The 21,409-nt window shown below is 36.0% G+C and overlaps 1 protein-coding gene across 3 annotated transcripts in view; it reads left to right on the top strand.

The window, feature by feature from the left end:
• LOC150075170 (glutamate-gated chloride channel-like) overlaps positions 1-21,409 on the top strand; it is a 498,225-nt gene that overhangs the window by 71,229 nt on the left and 405,587 nt on the right. Inside the window, exon 1 of one of the 3 annotated variants that reach the window (XM_090389047.1) lies at positions 864-937. The exons of the other annotated variants lie outside the window; for them this stretch is intronic. The gene's annotated coding sequence lies outside the window, so the exon portion shown is untranslated. Of the gene's footprint in view, positions 1-863; positions 938-21,409 lie in introns of those variants that run through there. 3 annotated transcript variants of the gene reach the window in all.

Below are 21,409 nucleotides of genomic sequence, written 5' to 3'. Positions count from 1 at the left end.
TTATTATTGTTAGGACCTACACAGTTGGACAGGGAATCCCTGAAAGTTCCCTAAGAACTCTACAGGCCCCTCGATATTATCGCTAGCAGTCACACGACTAATGTCGATCACTGAGTCCAATTCTTCCACAGATCTTTGCCAATATGTCTATAGCAATTAATGCCACTACTTCAGTGATGCTATGTAAATCATAATAACAATATAACCAATAGACATTCCTGAACTTAAACGTAGGGTTTAATTTAAAAGAAAGATATCGGGAAAAGCTATAATTTTTTCTTCTGTAAATGTGTTTTCTTCGAGAAAATCTAAGAACACAGGATTACGGACACACTATACTGACGCCTCATAGCTTTAGTTGCTTTGGCGCTTAGCATCTAAGGTTAACTTGTGTGTTAAGCGCCAAAGAAACTAAAGCTATGAGGCGTCAGTATAGTGTGTCCGTAATCCTGCATTCTTAGATTTTCTCGAAGAAAACACGTTTCCAGAAGAAAAAAATATAGCTTTTCCCGATATCTTTCTTTTAAATTAAACCCTGACTTCACATTAATTAGTTAAGAAAGGCGTCAGCGATTTGGCTTGATCGTTTTGGAAGATCGAAAATCACGCTTGCATCTTCAATTATTTTTTACAAGTATAAATTCTCGTTATAACAACCATTATGAAAATTCATTAATTTCTAGAAGATATAGGAAAAGTGACTATGGCAAAAACAAATTTATCTATTTTACCAGTTTTTTTAATAACGCAATTCTCAATCCAACTACACTTGAGATTTTTTTTATAATTTCATAAACATCTGTTAAAGATATTTAAACATTTCTTTTTAATTTTATTTTTAGATTTTTAGACCTAAATGGATGACAGATGAGACTAGTGATAGAGAAGAATGATGCATAGGATGATAATAACTTATCAGTGGACACAGACATATACAGTAAGTACAAACTAGTCTGCAATCAAGTTACAAAGAGAGTTAGGTAGGCTAAGGAAGATTACGAGAAGTCTTTGGCTAGGAATGCGAAGAAAAGGAGCAAGGAGTTCTTTACTTATGTTAACAGGAGAAAGAAAGGAATTGGTCCACTAGACATGAATATCATAACTATCGATGATTCTGTTCTGGTTGCTGACAATCTGAATAAATACTGCATATACATTCACACATGAGAAGTGTTTAGGGATGGGTATACCAGAAGTATACTAACTTATAGCCGGGAGTTGAATGATTTTGTGATAACTAAGAGATAAGTGGAAAAAGTGAATAATTATATACCTATAAGCTTGACTTCTATTCCCCGAAAAATAACAGCGTCACTGATCATCTTTACAGCAACGCAGTTATACTGCAGTCACAGCATGGATTTTTTAAGAGGCAATCTTGTCTGACCAGTCTGATTGAAACCTATGACACAGTATCAAAGGAACTGGATGCAAAAATAATAATAATAATTTTGACATCATGTAACTGATTCCAGAAAAATATTTGATGCAATTGTAGAGGAAAGATTGCTATACAGATTGGAGCAGTGTGGCATTAGAAGCAACTACTTTGGAATAAGTGATGTTTGGGTAGCAGAAGGCAGAGAGTCATTACTGGGTACTGCTTTTCTTTGACTAATGCTACTAGGGAGTTCGTCAAGATGTAGTGCTGGATCCTTCACTGTTTCCAATATTTATTAACGCTACTAATGAAAATAAATCAAGTTTAATGTCAGTTTACAAATGATACGAAGTTTTACCTGGAGGTTTATGATAGGAAATCAAGGGTACTACTGCAACAAGGTCTAGAAAAATTAGACAGTGAAAAAATAAATGGTAAATGCATTCTTGCATTGCTAAATGCAAGTATTGCATATGGAAAGCAGTAATCCAAGAATAATATCAATTGGGAGTTAACAATTGGGAGAAAGAAGCAAACCACCATCTGGTGTTGTGGAAGTGGGTAGTTTGCATAAATTTAAGGAAGGATTAGACAGATTATCAGGGGGTATGGACAGATGAGTAGGGTTTTTTTTTCCTTTTTGGCTGATTAGCTTGCTTCCTTGCGTCATTTGCCTAATATTTTTATCATTTTAGCTGATTTCTACAAGTTTAAGGCTTACATTTTTAAAATGTATCACTCGATGTCAGTATAACAACTTAAATGTATTGCATATGCTTCTCCTAACCTTGGATACTATCTGCAGCATTGATGTAAAAAAAAAATCCCATGTGGTCTCTACCTCTAACTAACTCATCCCTGTTGTGGAAAAATTCCCCGTGCCATGGACGGGATTCAAACAGGGAATTTTTCACGCAGTGTGGAAAGATCGTGATATTATAACCACTGTGCTACACGCGAATGCAGCATCTAAAGCCATAGTGTACTCCACGTATTACGTCTGAGTAAATTTGTGCTCACAGGCTAATTTGCATTTGGTGTAGGGTGAAACACCTGTAATAAGTCACGGGGAAAATAATACATCCCCCCCCTCAGATCGGCAAGTATAGCCCCGAGTGAAAAGGCTTTTAAGAATTCCTGCAGCCTCTGACTTAAATCGAATATAGACTTTTCCAAAAGAACGACCATGGCGAAATCAGTGTACTGCCACAGAGGGCCGTCTGTTAGCAGTGGCAGCACAAACAAGGTATCCTTTTCTTACCTCACAAAATAATGCCACATGGTGTTAAGTGCGGAGAATTGAGAGGCCAGGAGAACTATATTTTACTTTCGATACCTCGTCCCTTCCACTGTCGGACTGTGTTATTGAAACATAGTCGCGCCGTCTTGGTCAAAGATGAAATCAGAGGAAATATTCATTTTTAGTTGGGGCATAACCAGGAAAATAGCCGTTGTCTTTTCCATAAAAAGACAAAAAAGGGCCAAAACACGTTTTGATAACCTGATGAGGGGTAGGGGTTTCAGTGCCTCGCACTGGAAAGTTGTAACAGATGATTTTCCTGCTAGAGTCACTGACAACATATCGTACTGCCACTCCATCTTCTATTTTCCCTTCAAAGTCACTGTAAAACTTGCATCACTTACGTTTGTTGTTCGGTTTGAACACCTGTAATAAGAGAAACTTATAAGCTTTCGAAAGTAAACAAATCCGGACAATATGTCAGCCTGTTATTTGAAGCATATTCAATTCGCAGCTACATCTGAAAGTGGATTTTTTCGGGCTTCGATGAAATACCTCTGACCTCTCACCGAATTGTTTTATAAATACCGCGGAGGCGACCCGGAATTTACAGTACAGCATTATTTTTATTATTATTTTTTTATTTTTCAAACTGCTTACACCCATTTTCAAGTGACTGACATTTGTGGCAAGTCATTTTTAAACACGTCACCGAACTTATCTTCGAAAACTGGATGACACAGAATGTTTTTCCCCTGGAGAAGCCACTTTGACAACATGTTTCCCCTAGTGGTCTTGGTAGAAATAACATTTTCAGCAGAGATTACAAAAAAAAAAAATAAATAAATAAATAAAATAAAATAAAAGTTTATCGTTTGCTGTTTGGGAATTTACTATTATATGAATAGTCAGTGTTTCATGAACATCTGAAAGCGTTTTCTTCCTTTTGGAATCACTCCTGTGTTTTAGTGCTGAAAGTTATCGAAGAGGGTTTGTACTCCTAAATGATTCAATAAATTAAATTTTATAATTTATGTATTCATTTATTACATCAAACATAACAGCCAGTTGCTCAACAAAATGTGCAATTTTATTTTAGACTTGCATGATATAGCAATAACAAATATATTACGAAAAATATAAAAATGTGGAACCACGTAATTATAAGATGATAAAAATTCATCAAGATGCACAAAGAAGTAAAATAATTGCGTTTAAGAACAAAAGTGAAAATGTTGTAATTTAACAGTTTAAACAGCAAAATAAGCACGAGTCAGTCAATTAACAAAATAAAGATATGTTCAAAACCAAATACAGTGCTATATTAAAATATATGGTATAAACCAATTAAAATCTGACAAATCAGAAAAAAAAGAAAGAAAAAGAGTAGCAATGGAAATTTCGATACAGTTACGTAAATTTAACCTATTTAAAATTAGCTTAGGATAATTGTCTAAAAGATATAGTATGGACTGTATTTGAGGTAGTTAATTCTGAAATCAATATCAAACGAGGAATTGCTGAGTTCATTTATTCGATACTCTAAAGTGAATCTCCTTTAGGAGAGTGAGGTTGTTGCATTAACTGTTGAGAATTTTATAAATAAATTTTAAACGTTGTACTTGTCTACATTTTGAAAGCAGTTTCATATTGTATTTTTCTAAGTATGAGGAATAATAGTTACTACTGAAATGGAATATACCATCTTGACGTAATGTATATTTTAAGATTCTGATTTTTACTTTTTTCAATTTTTATCGATTAGACTGGGTGAGTTTGAAAAGCACATTGGGAAAGAGAATTCGAGAATAGGGAGCACTGTTGTAGCATATAGTTAGAGTAAGTGTTTGGACCGTGTAAGGGAGAAGTAACGTTTCATAAAGCCATTTTTTGTGTACTTGTTTTGAGGTTATGTGCGTGTTTATTGAAGATTACATTGCTTGAAAAGTGATTCCTAGATTATTCATAATTGTTACTCTATTTTGCTCATTGATAGTATAGTTGAATTCCATATGGTAATAGTGTTTTCCCTTCAAAATCTATGTTTTAAGAACCACTGCATAATATCCTTTCCGAACTAGGTCGTTTATTTTTAATAAGAGAAATGAACAACAACAGAAACACGTACTGTTATTTATTTTTTAATAGTCAGAAATGTGGGCTTCCCAGTAGCCCACTTTTCCGCCTCATTTCTTCGAAAAGCATCACGCAATCGCCGATCGTCGTAGAACTGTTTTGCAATATTCCTGGTTCACTAATTGACCATTCACAACAGATACACAAATTGTAATTCATAATCAAAAAATGCGATAAGCATGATCTGCACAGTGATTGAGGTTGGGTTTTTTTTTTGGGGGGGGGGGGGGTTGTAGAAGACGGAGAATTCCATTGAGAAGACCGGGTATTTATTTCCGCGTCACAGCCATACGCCTACAATTCGTCGCTAGTAATGATGGAAGAAGCAGCAAAGCAGTGGTCAAGTATGGATCAGGCACATTGACGAATATCCTCACATGACAGAAATCGCTACTCTGTGATTATATTATTGAGGAAGCGAGGTACAAAGTTGACTGAAACGCGTCGAATTTCCAAATCTTTTGTTAAAATTGACTGACATGTTCCATAAGATATATCAATTTCACTAGCAACTTCGCGGATAGTTAAATGTTCATCACTACTGATCAGATCGCAAACACGGGCGACTGAATCATTGGCTTTTGAAGTCGAAGGCGGCCAGAGTGAAGATCATCTTCTATAGACAAGCAGTCCTCTTCCAAACCTTGCAAACTACTGAAAAGTTTACGAAAAACATATAACAGCTCCACTGAAAACTATATTAACACTTTGTGGATTTCTATTGCACTTTCCCTAACTTGAAATAAAATTTAAAAAATTTAATGCAAATTTTCTGATCAGTAAAATCACTCATTTTAAAATGTGACGAAACATAAAAATCTTCTATTCAACGCGTGCTAATTCAGACCGACTGTGGATAAGCGGGTGGTTCATGCCTTAATATGTTTCGATGGGATTTAATGAACATATTGCACCAAGTCGAAACTCACTACAACGTCGCAATTTCAAGATACAACTCAGTCCCCGAACTTTTTGATCACACCTCAGATATTCAGAGAAAGCTTATAACAAATAAAGGAATAATAAAAAATGGAAGAATGCAATTTTCTAGTTTTCCTAAATTTTTAATCGCTGAAACGGATATCGTACAATGCCAGTCCAGAGAACAAGATTGTAATCCTAAAAGCTTCGAGTGCAACCCGTTTTATAGATGTCAATATACTTACATTCAAGACAGCGAAGAAGGCAATGTGGATAATATGACTTGTGCTTGTGTTTATTGAATGGAGAAGAGAAAGAAACAGAGCCTTTTTTGCAACACCTTCATTGGAGATCATCGCAGACAGTTGCTTAGCACATATATCGTGCATCACACCACTGTTTGCTTATCTAATGGAATGTCCATGAAAAGAACGAAAACTCCTGTTTAAGCAAAATAAACTGTGCATTACTGCTATTAATAAGGTAAATATTTGCTTTAATCTCTCTCTTACATGACCGTAATAGAATCAGGTAATAACCAACAGCCGGCTATACAAGCATATCATCCTACAGTTCACAGGAAAGACATTTCGGTGAGAATTCATAGGCTAGTTATTGAATAGGTCAGTAGATAAAACAGCGTGCGAGAAATCTGCACATACTCATAATATACTTTATGGGTATAATAGAGACTGTATTGCATTTAAAAGGGGTGATATCATCCAGCAGCGTAGTGGAAATATCTTACCCCCCCCCTCCTCTCTGCAAAACTCAATAGGAAAGAATCTTTAAGAACATAATTACCTTATAATAAAAAAATGTGTTTAATTTCCATTAAGTGATTAGTTGTTTTGAAAGTTCCCTGGCGTATCGGCCATTTTTCATAACGCGCAATTTTAACAGTTGTAAAGTTTATATGTTCAGGGCGCCTCCGTAGCCAGGTGTGCAGGAGCAGCAGTGCGTAGCACACGCTTCTTGATTAGACCGAAGTTCGAGCCCGTGACCAACAAATATGGAGGATGCGGAAAGATCAGGGAATGACCACCACATATCCCTGGAGCAATATGGCCTTAGTTGCTAATGCTCCTAAAAACCAAACAACAAACATATATGTTCAGAGCTACCAGAGACAGAGAGACATTTGCCAACCTCCGTTAGATGACACACAGAGACGAAGCCTTTATATTTATTATACACAGTGCAGCCACTTTATAAGGTATAGCTACGGGACGGCATCAAGTAATGTCTAAAGGGGAAATAGCCACCCCCCCATGATCAAAATGAGCTGGACATTGATGATTTCAGCTTTTAATGATTCCTCAGAAAACTGCTCTAGCCCCGAGACCACCCCTTTAGAAAATCCTGGGACCGTCCCTATACAGTTACATAATAGCGAGTAGGTCCCTCCCTTTAGCTCGCAGTAGAGCCCTGGATTCTTCGTGGTATGGACTCAACGTGATACTGAAAGTGTAACACAGGAATTCTAGAAAATGCTGACTCTATTTCTTCCCACAATTATTGCAAATTGGTTGGTTGCTGCTCTTTACTCCGAAGAGCTCGTTTCCGCCTCATCCTACAGGTGCTCAATTGAACTGAGATCTATACTTGGGGGAGGCCACCAAAGTACCCTGTATTCACTCTAATTTTTCTGGAACCAGTTCTGGCGTTGTGACATACGCATTCTCCTGTTGGAAGAACGCATTCGTAGATGGATACGCCACAGACATGAAAAGATGTGCCTGGTCGGAAACAGTTTCCAGATAACACGTGGCATGGCTGGAACATACACCATAACTGCGTATCTGCCCACCTGCTTTATATTTTGTGGTACGAACACATGATGTTTTTAATAAAGGAGCACTCCATTTAGTGAAAAGGCTATGTGTGCCTATTTAAGTGGTCACTCAATATATATATTTATTTCATACAATATCTACCATCAGAAGGGCATCCCACAGCTTTTCGTATGGTAATTATTTTGTGACCGTTATGATTTATATTATATAATAAAATTGGACATTATATAGTTCATTGTTTTTTTTTTTAACGTATATTTCTCGATTCCAATTCACCCTGAATAATGAACTGGAAGCATAAAGAAAAAAAGTAGCACTTCTGCAAATGGTTTCAGCATAATACTGTATATCAAATAACACTCCTTACTCACCTAATGAGCTTTTGTTCAATCAATGAAATCATCTCGTGCATCTCCAACTAAAACAATCTTATTTCTTCAGATTCTCAGCTGCCATCATCAGCCAAAGGAATTTCAGTTTCACAATTGGGATTTCTCCTCTTTTTCAAAACAACGCATTCCAAAAATGCAGATGTGCTTCTAGGAAATCGGAAACAGTGAAATAATTAACCATTGGATAAAAGAAAATAAGTGAAAAAAAAAACAACACAACATATATTTATTTCTAAATTATATAAGGCGTCACCAACACAACACTTCACAACAAAATGGCTGACTGGTCGTTTCTTTAAGCCTGTTACCGATTTTTACCACTAAGTGAGAACTCCGTAAAAGCTAATACTACCATCTTGCAGCAGAAGTAATAATCCACAATTCTATGGTACGGCCTTATTACGGTATCGTGGATTATATCTGGCGCAAGTATTAGTAGCTAAATCCCAATTCCCCTTTCAAGGCATGGCTAAAAAACAACAACGCATAAAAAAATTTATTGCAGTGGCGACATAGGGTGGTTCTTCAAAGACCTTTGAAGAAGCAGCATATAGGGATGAAACCCTTAAACCCTATGATAGGTGTTTCGGTGAGCATAAACCCTGAATTATTTCCACGGATGATAATGTTCTTTCACGTGGTGAACTAATTTCTCCAAAAACGTTGACATTCTCTTGGAATCTCCTATACGTTTAAAGGTGTCTTATAGAGCAATATGATTTATTACCACAAGGCCGTACAAGCTTGTGAGTTGTTTGACTTCATCATAATTTCCATTAAATGGCTGAATTATGCAGGACCAATTTCTCAGTTTTTGGTAATCATGATCTGATGGTTATAAATCAGAGGTCTGGGTTCAAATCCGGAGACTAGAAGAATTATTGCAAGCATCTTCAATTCAGGCTGTAGTTAATAGTACAGAGAATTTCTAAAGGCAGGTCAGGGTCATTCACTAGCCAGTCCGCGATGCATTCACGCTACAATCCGCAATGTATTCACTCTTCCCAACAACAAACCGTTGGTATAAGAAACACACTGCTTATGTAAGCGATCGGTACCACGAATTATGCAGGATGAGAGGGAAGAGGACAGCTAAGGAATAACCTTCAAGAGCATAAAAAAGTTATGCCCTTGAGATGGAGATGGAGCCCCATAGGATACTATATCCCTTGAGATGGAGCACCATAGGATACTATATTCATCCAGTGACAACGCAGCTGTTTCGTGATCTTTTTCTCAAGATTGCATAATTACTGTCTGTTTCTAAATGCTTGCCATCTTAATGAACCGACTTAGACTTAAAATACAGCATTACAGGGTGTTGGAAGCATTCCAAAGGAAATGTCAAGAACGACAGCGAAATGTGTTTCTTACTTAATCATAGAGAACTCACTGAGCAATTTGATGAATATTAATGTGTGATATGGATACCGTTTGATAACTTAACAAACCCTTGCAGGGCTGTTCAGCTGTACGCAATAAACAGCGTATTTTTTCTAGTGGCACTTTACAGAACTATTTTCCCTTACGGGTTTGCTTCCCACACTGCCTGACTATAAGATTATTCTACGAGGGGTTTCCGAAATGTAAGGTAACACATTTTTTTTCTTAATAATGATGAAAGGGAATAAGATGAAACGCGGTGGACAGATAGACCTGTTAATAACGTTCAAAAAGACCGCCAGTGCAGTGTTGCGGTCTGTCGCCGCACAGCAGATTCCAGTTGCAAAATGGCGGCTACCGTGTGAGTGTAGTCCAAAACAGGTGTTCGTAAAGTTATTCGCTTTTTGCAAGCAAAAGGGTCTTCACCAAGTGACATTCACCGTGGACTGGTTGCTGTGTATGGCGAAAAGGTGATGACAAAAAAGCAGGTGTGTTTTTGGTGCAATGAATTTAAAGCGGGCCGTGTTGACATTGAAGATCGACATCGAGCGGGCAGGCCTTCATCGAGCAAGACAGAAGAAACATTTCGCGCATTAAGGGCATCGTTCTTGAAAACAAGCGAGCGAAACTGCGTGAAATTGCACAAATAGTGAACGTGAGTAAGTCGACTGTTCACGATGTCCTTGGTTTTCGAAAGGTGTGCTGCCGCTGGGTGCCCAGACAATTGTCAGAGAGGAGTGCAAAGCAAAATGCATGGGAATGTGTCTGGAGAACCTGTTGCGATATAGCGACGAATGAGAGTATTTTCTCGCTCGCATAGTCACAGCAGACGAAACGTGGATTCATCACTTTATCCCGAAGAGCAAACAAGACTCCATGACCTGGACACATCCACAATCTCCTGTGCGAAAAATTTAAAAACAGGCAAAAATTTCGGACACTGGGAAATTTTGATATTTCCCAGTGTCCGAATAGTCATGGCCACAGTGTTCTGGGATCGCCAAGGCGTTCTGTTGGTGGATTTCTTGCCGAAGGAAGGAACAATCAATGCACAGCTTTACTTTGCGACGTTGGAAAAACTGAAAGCCAACATTCTACGCAAACGACCAGGACTCCTGACAAGCGGCGCGATTCTGCTGCACGACAACGCAACTTCACACACTGCCCACACCACTCGTTGGAAACTCTGTGACATCCTGCCTACAGCCCAGGCTTATCGCCTTCAGACTTCCATTTGTTCGGCCCTCTGAAAAAACACCTTTCACGAAAGCGATGAGGAAGTTCATCAGGCGGTGCGATATTGGTTATTGCTTGTGGGCACGGACTTCTTCAGTACTGGTATTGATAAACTGATCCATCGTTGGACAAGTGCATCAATAAAATTGGAGACCCTGTGGAGAAGTAGTGCATGTTCACTTATTTCTTGGTGTGTAATTTCAACTTCGTATTATTAAACATCATCGAGAGAAAATTTTTTACCTTACTTTTCGGAAATCCCTCGTAAATCGTGGCATGTACGATTAGTCGTTTTATATCAGCAGGCTATCAAAATGATGCTTTTTAATTATACAACCGTGTACAAACTAAATGCTGTTCAATTCTCAGATTAATTAGATGCTATAGAAAGGAAGTAAATATGAAAATATTTACATCCCTTCTATAACAGGATGAAAATACTGATGATGCTTAAGGAAATAATGCAGTTTTCAGTAAATAACCTGCATTAGGAAGATAACTAAATCAACGATCTTATTTACAGATGACAAAAAAAAAAAATAAATAAATAAAGGCAGCTGCTCTAAGAGCCATCAGATGAAGCCCTCCAAAAAAGTCGATATCAAGAAGATATCGGTTTTTTGAGCACTGGTGGTGGGGTAGGGGATATGCATATCAATGCTTTATACAGCTATTCTCTATAAGAATATCTGTAATCCTCCCTAGATGTATTAATTGAAAATGTTAAATAATTTTAAAGAAATTCTGCAAGAGATTTTGAAACTGGTTCTGATCATTAATCTCCACAACTGCAACATTTTCATTACAACTGACTTTCTTTAGTGATTGTTATGCTAGAATCGGGAGAATGAATGTCAGTATGTTATTGTGTGGTGTGATCAACGATTGCAACATATGGCTCGTTATCAATAATATTTACTGAATTTTCAGTGATCGTCCCCCCAACACACATACTTTTACAATTATTCTTCATCTTACTTATAGCGCAAGAAAAACTCGTAGACATCTGCTCTTTAAGTCCTTAATAAAATGACTGCCACCTGCGCTTTGCCACTCCACCGTTCGGAAAATAACCGTAATGTTAGTTACATTAAAATATATCAGTAGTATAAATCTCATGTGAAATGGTTTGACAGAAAGTAAGGAACGATTCTGTACTTCTGGAAAATGAGAAAGAAATAATATAATCTAATAAGGTATCAGATTCCAATGTTGCACATCTAGTAAAGCAAGGTTATAAAGGAGACTTGATTAGCGTTCCAAGTATTCATGATAATATTTTACGCCACCACTTAAATACCTTCTCGGCTTTTTAAAAGGTACGGAAACATAGGTATAAATCGCTACTATGTCATCTACATAAAAAGAATATGCGTGCGGGTCCGCAGTTAATGCTGCAAGAAAATGCCTGAGAGAGAGAGAGAGAGAGAGAGAGAGAGAGAGAGAGAGAAACGAGTCTCTATTGCAGTTATATTACAAAGGATAAATGACATTTTATGTGAAATTCTTCGTTACATTTCCATTTTGTGTTCCACGTGCTCACAGCGGAAAGCTGAATATATTTTCTAAAACTGAGAAAGTGTTCGTATGAAAAGGCAAATGAATAACTATCTTTCGAATATATTAATGATTTCGCATGTAAAGTTGAAATAGTCATTTATAATAAATAATGAAATAAGGATAGTTCATTTACTTCAACAATTGATCAAAGCAAATTAGAATTCTATAAACTTATCTGCCTTTTACAATATTCATTATTTTCTTTATAATATTCATTGACGTAAGATTACATTAAAAGATGCAACTCTTGGCTTATAAAAGGCAATGAATTTTGCATTACTAAATCTTGCCAACCAAAATAATTGTAACACAAACTGATAACCTGAATTTTGATAGTTCATTACAAACTCAGACAGTCTAGTTGTATTTCGTATTAAATTTTAAAATTAAATGTTACAATTAAATGAAAAAAAAAAAAAAAAATATATATATATATATATATATATATTTTTTTTTTTTTTGTAAGGAGTGGGAACTTGGGAATCGGAACTAGTCCATGAAAGTCACAGACACCAACAAAACGTGATGAAAATTTAGTTCTAACCTTTTCCTTTTCGAGTAATGCTCGAACACCCGAAAATAATGAAAGTTTCTGTAAAGAGGTACTGTAAAATCGAAACTGATCATAAAACCTTCCCAGTGGCAGGGAGAACATATGCTGAGAATTTAGTATTAATGTGACATTTTCTTGTCAAATAACAAAAAAACATCCGAAACATACATTTATGCATAAACATTCGAAATTTTACAGAAAAAATAATGAATTTAATTCTGTTCATCTCATTTTAATGAAATTTGGAAATGGCTCAACAAATCTTTCTAAAAAATTCATATACAAAATTTCATCGAAAACTGTCTTCCTGGAGTACAGTTATTGCATGCGGACGGATAGAATGAAATTGTTTTGTTAGAAATAGAATTGTTAGACTAGTAAAAAAAAAAAGGGGGGGGGGACAAATTTTAATAAAATTTGAATTTGAAAACTGGGGGGGGTCCATTATTTTCGCATTTTGCCACGAATTGTGTGTTTCTTTTTAATACTTTAAACCATCAAACAAGCACGAATATTTTTCTTCTGTTTTTATTGCCAATACTCAAAAGTTGTGCGTAAAGTCATGCATTCAGAAGAATTTTTTGACATCCGACATCTAGTTTGAATTGTTTTGAATTGACAATTCCCAACAATACATCGTTTCACCATGAATACAAACAACGCAATGTTCAAATTTTTTGGATATTTTTATGTTGGTATTAAAATCGCGTGTGCTGATGCGACTCCCGTTAGTGTGTTGGGTGTACTGTTTCAAATAGATATCACGAAACGTCGGTTTGTCAACAAAAGCAGAATACCGAAAGGAAAACTTACGCTTTCAGTCAAAAGTGACCACCCACATGGAAGGATTTCCCCCCCCCTTTCCGAAAAAGAGAGGCGCCTGAAAAGAAAGGAAAAACAGATTAAAAACTGAAAAAGCATTCAAAAAATGCTCTCCCGCTGTGTGTAACTAGCGTTTCTCTAGTAAGTTGCTACTAAAATCTGATTTCAGATATAAGCGTCTGGCTATCTCATTTACTTCAAAACAAGAGAAAAATGATCTGATGGCCAAGGTTCGTTTTTATTATAACAGTAATGCTAGTAACAGGACTTCCGTGTCAGTTTAGTGGCATACTCACTCAGCATCCGTTTGGAAAGGTCGGGGTTCAAGTTGCTAATTAGATTGCAGGAATTTGAAGCCTTTTTCACTCAAGTTTCAGTTAGCTGGTCTCAAGCGGAGGTGTGGAGCTTTTTCCATTAGTTATTCCAGAGTTTATCTCTCTCAAGGCAAAACGGCTCCTGAACAAAGCCGTATATACATGCGCGGGCAATCAACGAAAAACCAAAGCAGAAGTCTCTATAAAATTCCCACGATTATGGACCTACTTTTCGGGCGAGCAGAATACCCACCATCACCACTTGTAATAACAACAGCATAACCTAACTAAAATTCATCACAGTAAACGTTTTAATACCCTATGTTTCGCTTGCTTCATCTAGTAGAAGGCAGAGAGGGGTTCGCAAAAGTACAAATCGGTTGCTTCGCTAAGGACCCAGTAAACGATCTGCACGCCCTGGCTATACCGTACCCTTCCAGTATTACTATAATTATAGTAATACGGTAAGAAGCCTGGAAATATAATAATAGACTTTTGTTAATAATTTGTGCTCGTTTATTGATTGCTGTATGTCACAATAGCAGGCTTTTCTCAAGTATTACAAAAGCTGAATTGCTAGCTGTCTAGAGAAAATTAAGTACCTAGCTTTTAACAATGGCTTCCAACAGTGGGTAATGAATGGAATGAGTTTTGTGTACAGTAGTTGCACTGAATTCTTAATTCTTAATGTCAACTTCGTTTGTATGTCCATCATTTTGACGCTTCAGGTTTTAAGGGATGATTTCAAGAAAGAAATGACAAGGTCTGCTTTAGAAATGTTATGCTCTAGAAATAAAATTTCTAGATACTGTATAGTAAAATCTGAATACTTTGACTGCCTTCTTTTCTAAGTATGCATTTTATTTATGCAAAACGAAGATTTTTATAAACGAGAATTTAATGACACAGTTCCGAACATAATGATGGTTTCACAATCACTTTGCCAAAAAAAAACTAAGATCATTCAAAAGGAAAATTGAAATGCAAATGGAAATATTGAGGCACTGTTATCACTAGACAATACACTTGTATATTCTTCGGTTGAAATTTTATCAAGAGACGGGGCAAATCAAGTGCCTGTCCTTTACCTCCCAATATTCATACAACGTATGGGCCAGGGAGTCATACTGAGCAGAAAATTGTATCGAAAGAAATAACTGAAGAGCGTTAAAATAAAGTGCTATTTTCAACTGAGCTGGCTGCCCAAGTTTCAATGAAGTAAAGCAGATTATTATAGTAAGTGCATAGAAAAGGCTATTAATTTATGAAAATGTTCTTTTTGATTTAAATTTAATCAAAATTGAAGAGTTTTAAAATATGTTGTACAATAGTAGCGAAAAGAATATATTAATTTGGGGGATGTCGCTGGATATCATATGATGGTGGAAGAAGAAACAAGTACAGTAGCTGGGGGAAGGGATCTGGAAGTTAAGAAGAAAAAGTTAAATGACACGAAGGCAAAATTTGCTAATTCTCATACGTAGTTCGAAAAATATTTTCACGGTTTAAGTGAAATGAAGAGCGACGTTATGAAACGGCAACACTTGGTAAAACGGAAATATTCTGTTGAGTATAAGATACTCAACAGAATATTTCCTTTACTTAATACCATCTAAATTAGCATATACTGCTGGATTTTGACTAAATTTATTTGTTTTCATAAGCTTTGACTTGATAAATATTTATATATTATTATTCGATAATTCGGATTATCCTTTCACCCTATTAATCGAAATTACCGAGTTCTACTGTACATACAAATATATGCTACGATATGAGGTACAAAAGATAACGAAAGCAATTCTTTATCAGTGCGAGTGTATTGTAATCCTAGGTAGGGAATACCTACCCGCACGACACTAGCTAAACTTCTGGATGATGTTCCGTTGGTCACATGCGCCCACATATGTGGCTCATATAGGAAAATACATCTGATGGGAAGCAATGTTCCACGTCGCTCAAATAGCACTTTCTACAAAAGTAAGATTGGATAGAGGAAGGGAGGATGTGGCATGGATACGCAGCACATAATGATATATCCAGTGGCCTTGTGTATACACTGAAATGCAAACCGAAACAAACGTGTGCAACCAACACCGGAAGCGCAGCACAGCTTTTACTAGACATTCGGAGGACGGAGCGGGTAAAGCCTCTCTTGCCAATTTGTGATGTGTGTTTGTGTATGCATTGCGATAGCAACCATTTTGAAGACTTATTCATGATTTTTATCATAAACAAGTGCATGACAGACAGCCTCTATCATGTAATCAACCTCTATCAAATTTTTTGCATCCCACCGCATGACTTCACACAACACAAACTTTGTACTATTGCAGCGCAATTTTCAGAGCCTGTCAACCAACATTTTCTAATTTTATGACAAGAAAGTAAAAAAGGAAAACTACAATTTTTCTTAAATTTAATGTCAAATTGAAAAAAAAAAATTTCATCGACCTCATAAATATAGTAATTTTTTACCTTTTTTTCACACATGTTCCTAGGAGTTTGATTAAAAGACGTGTCATTAAAACACTGTTAAATTGCCTTTGTAAATAGGCAAAGAAGAATTACCACCTGGTGTGCTCCCACACACTCTTTCATGCTTTCGATTATATAATTAAATTAGCCTTACTTGGGTCCAGTCCAATTATGGCTCTACGGGACTTCAAATGGTTTTTAAAATGCTCTGCGATAATGAAGGAAAAAAAAGATGAAGAAATGGGAAAAACAACAAATCGACTTAATAATATTCCGCAATTACAAGTGATAAATTGCTTACGTTTAAATAAGTGGACAGTAGCTAATTTCCGTACAGTGTTCCGTTAAAGTTTTTTTGTAATCAATTATAGACTGCAAGGAATAAAAATCTAAAGACACCGTTACCGTTGTCTTAAATATTCACATAAGATGGACTGGCGAAAAGATCAAATTGGATTGTTACACTTTGTAATTCTCCTAATTTTGAAAAGGCTTTTGTGTACTAAAGCATTTCATACCATGAGGTTAACAAGGTTTGCTAAACTATAATTAATTATTACAGTATTTTAATTTATCAATAAGTGGTTTTCAATCAATGCTACAACAAAATTTGGAATATCAATTTAAAAATATCTACTTCAAAGTCCATATTAATTCAGAGGCTCTGATATGCTCTAAAATCTTCTAAACATTTATACAGTTTTTATTATTTTTATTAATTTATCCTAATTATTTAATAAAGGTCTATTACAACTTCAGGCTTGATTGTGTGATGTGGATATATTATACCCTTGGTATGTTTTCAGGATAAAGCCAACGTTCTTGCACGCAACGTATTTAGTGAGATATTTACTTAGACGAATGCAAACACGCAGAAGTACAATCGTCGTATCCTTCAAACCACGCAACATTACTGTATGCTAAAAGTCTAAAGATGACACTATTTATCACGCAAAAAAAAAAAAAAAAAAACTGTATTATAAAAATAAAATATTTCATTTGTTGTACAGAATTTTTATGTGCTTGCGTAAACTATTCAAGAAAGAAAGAAATATTTGACGGTCCAACAATTTCTGTTGCAAAAATAAGAAAATTCCAATTCCAATAAGAAAATTCCATCGCAAATTCCATGTTCTTTATTTAGACTAGCGTGGTATTCCGCATCTGGAAAATTAGAAATTTTAGCAAAGAACAGAAGTCGGATAGTTGGAATGACGACTGCCGCATACTCATTTCCACTGGCATCTTATGTCAAGCGTAATTGGATAAAATAAATCGTCGTTTGTGTTTTCGAGAAAACACTGTATCGTGATCACCCCACAAATTTCCATAGGGCAGTGCTTCTTTGTCCGAATAAGCTTACCAAGGGTTAAACTGTTAGCCTTAATGGCAGCTTCCAAACCAACTTGCTATTTTTATATTATTTTGTTTAGCAAAGAAGATGCACTTTGAAAGTATTACTGCCTTGCAGTTTTGCTGGGCACCGAGATAGTTTAACACCTCGACAGTAATTTTACTGTCTTTGACTTAATGAACTCCTTAAAAAAGCGGCAAGTTCCGACTACTTTTTCAGAAACACGTATTAAATTTAAGAACTAATCCCACTTGTCAGGCTGCATTTAAACTTAAATTCATTACTACTGAACTGGCATCTTATGTCAAGTGTAATTACTTAAATCTGTTTATATTTGTTAAATCTCATTTTTAATCGCATTACAGCTTGGATATTACGAAACTTTATGTAAAATATCCATAAATCAATGAAATTAAAAAATCATGGGAGCCATTATACCATACAAATAGTGATTAGGAGTATCGAAATGTATTCCTAATAATCATAGCTTTGTAATTAGGTTTCATTTTGGATTTTATACGTCTGAGAAGCCATAATTAGGCCAACGCTTTATATTTAATACAAAATTTCAAGGCATATGAACAACGGGAAGGAAATTTATTTCTTGGTGTGCGATGAACAATTTTTCCATTATTGTTCTTAATGAGTATTAATGGTATGAGAAACCAATGGGAAAACTTCTAAATTGCACGATGAACCAAATTGCAAATGATCAATCACAATGTATGGTGAGCAAACATTATTATTTTATTCCGTCATGTACTCCCTAAGCATTATATATCAACTGACAGTATCTTTTCCCACAGTAATCTGACACAATAACCTAGACGAAGGGAAATGCAGGCCATCAGTACTTGGAGACTTTCTGCTTTGAGTGCAGGCTTTGCAATTCAGCAGGATATTATCCTATTGTTATTCATCACATGCAATTAAGCTAAATCAGAATAAATATGGCAACTTTGGAGAATTAAATCGCGATGGCATTTCATGGAAAAATACTCGTAGTTTTGCGTGATAAGAACCACCATCGTCATTAATAGCATACCTTCACCTCATATGCAAGTAAGATGTCACGAACGAGAATAAATTAATAGCAGGCAAGTTTTAGGGTATTCTTAGGATACAAGAAAAAGCTGTTTTTCCCACTTTTTTATTTATTATTCCAAACTTGCACGCAACGTATTTAGTGAGATATTTACTTAGACAAATGCAAACACGCAGATGTACAATTGTCGTATCCTCAAACCACGCAACATTACTATATGCTAAAAGTCTAATGATGACACTATTTATCACGCAAAAATACTTTTCCAGTTAAAATAAAGTATTTTATTTGTTGTACAGAATTTTTATGTGCTTGCGTAAACTATTCAAGAAAGAAAGAAAAATATTTGACAGTTCAACAATTTCTGTTGCAAAAATAAGAATTCCACACTGCAATTTTGGATTTTGTTATTATTACGTATTATATTTCCATATGAAAATCGAAGACCTTTTATGTGAAATTTGCTTTATGGATACTGCTCGTTTATGAATATTTCACAAGCTGTACTGTATGTAATCTAGGATGACTTAAAAATAAGCACATGTATGACACCATTTTTCTTCCTCAATTTTATGACCTATCGAGGAATTAAAATCCCTCGACAGACCTACGTTACAACTGCGCATTCTTGAATAAAAATCCACACTAGTACTTCACACACAATTCGAAATATAAGTGCACCAAATTTCCATAAAAAAATATCCGGTGCAAAAGTATTTAGATCACTGCTGGCTTTTCAATGCCTTAATTATGTTACCAGCAAGTTCTTTCTTTTCACATTTTTTTAAAAATCGAAACCTAAAGAGAGATATACTTAATTGGCAAGCTTATTGTAAAAGCAAGGAGGTATACACTGTCCATCAAAATATTAGAAAATGAAGTAAAAAGTTGTTGTTTTATCGTGGCGACGACAGAGCAGTCCTAATTCCTGTCAGAGTAATTTTTTTTCCAAACGACCTCGTAGAGCTTTGATTAAGTTAAAATTCGGGGACTGCTCTTTTTATCATCCCTGCAAAATTCTTGTCCCATCGTCCTGGAACATTCCATTGCCGTCTGGGCACAACGTCAACAATACAGAAAGACCCTGGTCACAACAATACTTAGATATACCCGGGAGTTTACAGGGATCTCTCAAAGATGATGAACGAACCAATACTATATACTACGAAAACATGGCCCACTGCAGAAGAGACACAATGCTCTCCCAGATTTGTTATGTCGTGTGGCTTCCTTGAGTAACCATATGCATCCAGTAAAAAGTATGAAAGGGGCCGACGGCTCATACTACACGTTTCCACTGTTCTTGAAACCACTGTCTCCGTTCACAGCATTATTAATATAGTGTCTGTTCCGTCAAGCACGACTGGCTTATGGAAATTTTGTTTTTGGTTTTTAGGAGCATCATTGATTTATACTATATTGCTCCTTTGTGCATTATATGTGTATTCACTGGCGAACTGCGTGTTTTGCGGGCTGAAAAACCCGGAATAACTCGAGATGGGGGCGTTACACCCACGGCTAACGACAGCGCCGACTGAAGTGACCTTTAGAAAGTCTTCCACTCATCGACGGGAATGGAACCCAGGCCTCTCCAAACGAGTGACAAGTGGCGAAACCATGGTACTGTCATAGAGGATGGCTTAAGGAGAGAAGTGCAGTTGCATAGACTCACTGACTTATCTCTTGACGTGTAGTGTTAGTTCAAAGCGGTCATTATCTAAAAGTGTTGAAAAGGAGTGTTTTTAAGCTCATTCGCAAACGTGTAAGCATTTGTGAGCGCATTTTAAAAAGCTACTCTTAACAACGTCCGTCCGTCTGTTCGTATGAAAATAACTCGACTCCCTGTGTGACATACTTTTACGTAATTTTATATTTGGCTCTTTTAAGGAAGAGAAGCCGTCCAAAATTTCATTATAATCGGACAAACAATAAATAAAATTATTTATTTATTATTATTTTTGTATATATCACAGAGATTATCCATATACTGTATTTGAAGCGCTGGATACCATCTGTTGCATTGCGGTAACTAGAACAACGAAAATGGGAAATATACGAATTAGAAAAAAATAAATAAAATCTCAGCACACAGGCGTATACGAAAGTAGTTGCTTTCTGCATGTTTTTTTTTTTTTTTTTTTTTTTTTAATGCGAAAACGTCTTTGGCGGCACTAAATTTCGGACTGTAGTAAAACCAATTTGTCACGAGTTTGCGACGAGGATATGACATCAGGCGACGTCATTTCCGCCAAGGTTACCAACGGGCCAGAGGAAATGGCGTTATATGACGTCATTTCCGTTAAGGTTACTAATCTTCGCATTTATTTTAGGTGTTTTGATTTGTATATCTTGGTTACGAAATAAGAGCTTTTGTGTTGTAAAAATTTTATTCATCATCCACAAATTTCCATAATTTCAGCTGGAAGACAAGATACAATGGATTTATGATAACTGAAGTAAGAGACGTACACTTGCGACTGCAACGTATCTAAAAACCTCTTAAAAATAGGGTCGATTGATGTACCCGATCTTGTAGTGGAAATTGAGCGATTAGTGTTTATTGTGAGATCGAACGTTTCTTGCAGGAAAGTAATGAACGGTTTACTTTCTTCCAGTCAACGTTGAAATCGCCGCTCATGATCATGGGTATTTTATATAATCTTTCTTTAACAGCGATGCACCTTGAATTGAGTACAGCAGTAAAACGAAATGAATGAATGAAGTCAATTATATCCTGTATATCACTGTTAGGAGAAATTTAGACAATCGTTGTATCATAACTTGACCGTTGGATAACA

The sequence above is a fragment of the Mastigoproctus giganteus genome, chromosome 14 (genome assembly GCF_048544385.1).
Source record: "Mastigoproctus giganteus isolate SK-2022 chromosome 14, ASM4854438v1, whole genome shotgun sequence".
In the NCBI taxonomy this organism is placed as follows: domain Eukaryota; kingdom Metazoa; phylum Arthropoda; class Arachnida; order Uropygi; family Thelyphonidae; genus Mastigoproctus; species Mastigoproctus giganteus.
This window is presented reverse-complemented; position numbering and strand designations above follow the sequence as displayed.